The sequence below is a fragment of the Crocuta crocuta genome, unplaced genomic scaffold, assembly GCF_008692635.1.
Source record: "Crocuta crocuta isolate KB4526 unplaced genomic scaffold, BGI_CrCroc_1.0 scaffold101, whole genome shotgun sequence".
In the NCBI taxonomy this organism is placed as follows: Eukaryota; Metazoa; Chordata; class Mammalia; order Carnivora; family Hyaenidae; genus Crocuta; species Crocuta crocuta.
In genome coordinates this window covers 808,782-815,246 of record NW_027527956.1, presented here as the reverse complement: position 1 = coordinate 815,246, position 6,465 = coordinate 808,782, and positions in this window count along the sequence as shown.

Sequence of the window (6,465 nt, the reverse complement as noted above, 5' to 3'; positions counted from 1 at the left end):
TTCAGTGCTACATTACGCATATCGTATTTTACTTCTAGGTCATTTCTTTCTATCACGGAACACCTGTGGTGCTTTTCACATGCAACAGCTGCTGAATGAACAATTACTCTGTGCATCCCTTGGCTGTTGATATTTCTATTATAAAAAAGAGTAACAGATTTGTATCTACATTTATTGCTACCTTGTCCAATCCAGTTCTGCTGGCCCAAAGAATATAATTCTCTGATTCAGAAATACCTTGTAAATTTAAGTTATCTATGCTAGCCATGTTTGGATGAGTCATTGGGGGTACATCTGGTATGGCTTTGAAAATTTTTCTCCATAAGAAACAGTTCAAAACAATTCATACTGAGTTATACAGCAATACATGTTATGTACAAAGATGTCATATTACATTTATTTTTTCTCGTCTTCTAAGGTCTTCAGTTGCAGAAATATTTCAAAAAGCAGGTAAGAATTGAGATTTCGGGAATAGAAATATTTACCACAAAATAGAAAGTTGAACAGAAAAGGAACAACTTAATTACTGAATTTCAAAAGTTAATCACCCTTCTAAAAGAATCTTTGTCATTCTTTTATACTATTTTTGACTGAATTATAATAATAACTACAATGAAATGTTACTGGAATTTCATCTCTTACTGATATAAAGGTGCTTTTGTGTTAGCCTATTAGGACAGATTTAATATGAATTCGAAACACACACAAAATATACCAGGAATAAGGAAGTATAGAGAATTAATTTGAAAAGTTCAATTTTAGTATTTTTCTGTCTTCTATTGTAATATCAAAGCCTAAAGTAGTCAACTAATTTTTTAATTAGCCTATTGAGAATTAAATAGTGTGATGTGAAATACTTCCATGAAACGGCTGCATTTCACTACCCACTCACTCAGGACACGTGGATCAAAGTTTCAATTACACAACGTACAAATGTTTTCTCTTCAAGGACTGCAATCTTACATAAAGTCCATCTTTCTGAATCATATTCAATGTCCTTAAGAGTCAAAGCAAACAATATATTTTTTAATGAGAATGGAAATCCAAGAAGAAAAGACCATTTGTGAAGAAAAAGTTAGATAACCGAGAGACCAAATTCTCCACGGAACAGATCGATGCTGGCAGACAGCGGACACAATCCCTACAGTAGCATGAGTGAGGAAGACTGTAACCCAAGAAGAATATTCAGAGTCCAGTTATCGTTCAAGTAGAAGGCTAGCAGGCAGACATCTGTAAGTATGCAATCAATAAGTCAGGAAAGGGGTCATGACTGTTCTTAGTATCTTCTAGAAAACAACTGTTTGATGACGAAATCTAGCCAATCTTTATGTATCAATATAAAGAACTCAAGGGCAGAGTGGCTATGATGGTGAATATCACTTATATTTAAACATAGAACTAAAGTTTTAAAAGGTATAAAAACTGTAAGTATACGACAGGATGTAAATATCAAAAACTCTAACAACTCGGGGTAGGATGCAAAAATTAGGAAGAAGAAGAGGAGAATTGTAAGTGCACTAACCTGATCAATTTTCACAGCAGAGAAAAAATATGACCTTAAATTATCTTAAGTAGTATCTCTATATTTCTAAAGAAAAGCGGAAAGAATAGATATACCTCAGGGGGATAAAACTGAAAAGTGAGGGGAAAACACTATTTAAAAATATATCTATATAGGGGCGCCTGGGTGGCTCAGTCAGTTAAGTGTCCGACTTCAGGTCAGTCATGATCTCGTGGTCCAGGAGTTTGAGCCTCTTTCAGATTCTGTGTCTCCCTCTCTCTCTGCCCCTCCCCTGCTCGCTCACTCGCTCTCTCAAAAATAAATAAACATTAAAAAATATTTTTTAAATATATACCTATAGAGCTTTCCTTGTATGCAAATGACATGTATTCTTTCATAATAAAAAATAATCGATTGGAAATAATGTAGGAAAAAATAAGCAAATAAAAATGTTTTAAATGCATTCATTGAAGTGCAAAAATAATACTTAATGCTCTTCTGAAACTTGAACTTCTGACCATTCATTATTCATCCAGGCATAAGCCCAACAGTTCAAGATCCACATCTTAAAGGAATCCTTTCTCATTCCCAGGTCCACAATCGATTAGATACCTCTTTTCTATGCACCCCCCCACCGAGCTCTATGAGACCCTACAAAAATTGTTAGTTTACTAGACCATCTCCATCCATTCAGTGTGATCTCCTTAATGGAAGAGTCCATGTCTTGTTTGTCTTTATATGTCACAGAGAGTGCAGGTAAGTACATATCTGATAAATGCATGATGACAGGGGCTTAAAAATCACTGGCTTCTAAGGAGAGAGAGAGCCTGAAGCCAGTGACGGGCTGATGCAGATGTGAAGGCTGGTCCCTTTGCATTAATTTGCAATCGCTCTCTGGAACAATCCCGGGATCAGAGCCCACTGGGCTCTGCTTCTCCTTCTACCAGTCCTACCTTCTTCATCGCTTCACATGTGTATCTCCCCACAGTGGAAACCTTCCGTGTGCAAACCTCAGTGCACACCCCACTTGTGTGGCACAGGTGATTTCCCTTCCCTTTACCCGAGCCGCACCACTGTCCTAAGGGGAAGAACTTTTGCTCTTCTCACGAGGAGTTTCAAGTGCAGTGTTTACTAGTTTGCCCAAGAGCACACAGGGAGGACCTGGCCGAACCATTAATGAAGCAGAGTGTGGGGAGCACCGCAAGTCAGCGAGCACTTGCGGAATGAATGAAAACGAGAGCACCGGTACCAAGCACAGCTCCACCTGGCCCAGAACCTTGTTCTACTCTTTCCGGGAAGCCTCTCAGATCCTTCCAAATTTCCACACCAACTGGACACAACCTTCCATGCTGCTGCTCAGAAAAGAAGCTCAGAAGTCAGTACAAAAGAGAAGACACAAAGAAAGGAAAGCTACCCCCAGAGGAAAAATCATGTGCAAACAGGAAACAGTGCCACAGCTGGGGCTATGAACCCAATGGGTGGTATTCTTCTGCTGTTGGTCATGCTTTGGCAAAGTCTCACAGCATACAGACAACCTGAGTGAGACTGTACATAGGAATCCAGGTGACGAAGCCCCGAGTGTGAAATTCCTGCAGTTCTTTCCATCTTTATGTTCTTTCTAGTTATTTTAATGTCATAGAAGCAACTATATATTTAACAAGTTCCTGAAAAGAAATGCTCCACATTTCCTTCCAAACGTGTTATATCTAGGTCTTTAAAAAGGAAAGAATATCCGGTTCTCTTCTCTCTCGTGTACACAGAGGATACAGAGAGAGCAAATCCTCAAGAACCGTGTGCACATTGAGCAGGGCTCAGTCCTACTCACAGAGTAAGAAACCAGCATGGGAACTCTTCCCAGTAAATGTGACTCACTGCATTACATTTCCAAGTTCAGCAAGGAGACTTGGATGGATATGTGATTTTATCTCTCCCTGGGGCAAATTCTGGCTGCTATTTTGGTGAACATATATTTTTATTACATTATAATTAACTTACAAAATTTGATGCATTAAAAAAAAAGTTGCTCACTGAAAAGACATCTCTAACCTTCCCTGACATTTTTTAAAATTTTTTTAATGCTTTTATTTATTAGTGAGAGACACAGTGAGACAGAGCATGAGCATGGGAGGGGCAGAGAGAGGGGGAGACACAGAATCTGAAGCAGGCTTCAGGCTCTGAGCTGTCAGCACAGAGCCCGACACGGGGGTCAAACCCACAAACTGTGAGATCATGACCTGAGCCGAAGTTGGACGCTTAACCAACTGAGCCACCCAGGCGCCCCTTCCCTGACATTTCTATTACTGGGTGCTGATGTTCTTGCAAAATATCTGAGTGAAGGCTATTATGTTTTTGCCACTCAACTGCACAGTAAAATATTTTATTTTTTAAAAATGTTTATGTATTTTATTTTGAGAAGGAGAAAGGCAGAGAGAGATGGAGAGAGAGAATCGCAAGTAGGCTCTGTGCTGTCAGCACGAAGCCAGAGGTGGGGCTTGATCTCACAAACCGTGAGATCATGACCTAAGCCAAAATCAGGAATCAGACACTTAACCCACTAAGTCACCCAGGCAACCCTCACAATAAAATATTTTTAAATACCTTACTGAATCTCAAAAGTAAAATTAAGGAGGAAAATTGAAACCCACTTTCTGAGAGGGTTTTACTACCTGTCCGTCAAGCAGAAGGGGTAGTCAATTAGCATTAATAACTATACAAGTAGCAAATCTCCTAGAAACCTTGGATGTATTCTATTTCAATTTCAAAAGGACTTCAAATTTTATTAACATATTGACAAACTAGATCCAAACCCACTGGGGCGCATGGCATCAAGCTCTTTAAATACAATCCGGTGAGGTGGAGGACAGCATCTCAGTTTCACAGGCGGCCACCTCTCTGCCGCTGCAATAACCAGAGCCATTGGGACAAGTTAAAGCGCTGTTTGGAGGTCACGAAGACATGTCCACGCCTTAAAGCCCTGATTTAACAGCACTTATTTGGCCAGAAAACATAATGCCACTTACTTTATCTTTAATTACGAAATCCTAAAGAACTACTCTTTAGCGGGATTAATTCATTTTATGCATTTCAAGCACAACACAAATTGTTTCTTAATGAAATATTTTTAACATTGTATTAGTTTATGTTTTGAATAAAATCTTATTTTCTTCCATTAGTCACTTTTCTTTGTCCTTTTTTTGTTTTTTGGAGGGGAAAGTCCAAACTTGCAAACTTTGAACATTAACACGTAGGAATTAGCACCAACAAATGTATTGTTGTTGCCGGTAGTCAGTAATTAATTAATTGGATGAGCTAAACTGCAGATAAGATTAATTTTACACATTGAGACCTTGCTGAAATACAGAAATATGCATATCGGTCTCCTCTCTTCTCTCATAACAGTTATGTATGAACAATTCAGCTTAAAGTAGTTTTCGCTTTTCATTCAGTTTCACTATTAGGTTTGGTGATCTTTCACTCCACTTGAGAAGAATTATAACTATGAGCTTGGCTGGTTAAATAAATTTTGTAGAAAATGTTCACAAATTATAAACTATATTATGGACTATCTTAGTATGTAATTGTAGTATATTTTCAAATTCTCTTTTGGTGTTTCTTTTTCTTTGATTATTACAGCTTATGCTGGTTCCTATACAAATGGCTTTGGCTTTAAAGAAATGTAATGTCTAAATGTAGGATGCTATTTTTAATACAGGGAGAGAAACAAAAAGAATCAAGAGAGAATTATTCTATGCTATATACGATATTCATGTAAAAGAAAGCTGGATGAAGGGTGTACAGAATTCTCTCCGATTTTTTGTAACTTTTATTTTTTTATGGAAAATTATGTCAAATTTAAAAATTACAAAATATAGAACTTTAATTCCACAATGCACCTTGTAAGAAATTATGTAAGCGGTAAGGAGAATCGAACAGGAGTTTCATTAAACAAATTATATAATATCCACAAATTGTGCCCACTGAACATGGTGGACACAATACTTTACTGTAAGAAAGTAAAAATTATCCTGGAGTGTAACTATCAATCCCGCCATTAATTGGGCTGGAATAAAAATTTGCTCTCGGGGCGCCTGGGTGGCTCAGTCGGTTAAGCAACCAACTTCAGCTCAGGTCATGACCTCACGGTTTGTGGGTTGGAGCCCTGCATGGGGCTCTGTGCTGACAGCTCAGAGCCTGGAGCCTGTTTCAGATTCTGTGTCTCCCTCTCTCTCTGACCCTCCCTTGTTCATACTTGCTTGCTCGCTCTCTCTCTCTCTCCTTCTCTCTCAAAAAATCTCTCTCCCTCTCTCTCAAAAATAAACACTAAATTTTTTTTAAAAAATCTGTTCTCTATTTTATAATCAATATTCCCTTCTACATATAAGTGGTGTTTTCTACATTTTATAATCTGATCACCAGTACAATACAAAGTAGACTAAGCTAAGGGCCATGAAGTGTCATAAACAAAGTGAAAACAGATGTAAAAATAGGGTCAATACATTAGACCGGAAAGGATTAGGAATAACTAGATTCAGCAAAGGAAATTCAATAGTCAAAATGTGAAATATCTTGTAATCTGCAAAGCAAATAAATTGGTATAAATGCTTATTAAAATTATAATCTGTGATGTTTTCAACAATTCATTGTTGATTTTCCTGTGTTTTCCATTTCTTTATTTTATAATAGTATTATCATGATCCACAGTATTTAGTAACATGGTCCAAATGTTAGTCACTTAATCTTCTCAAGAAATTTATGCTCAAAATGGTTTTTATAGGTGATCTGAATGGACTCCTTTGGGATTCTGTTTCCATATATGTACCATTTAGAAGTTAAACCACATGGGGAGCCTGGGGAGCTCAGTTGGTTAAGCACCCGACTTCGACTCAAATCATGATCTCACAGATCATGAGTTCGAGCCCTGTCTTGGGCTCTGTGCTGACAGCTCAGAGCCTGGAGCTTTCTTC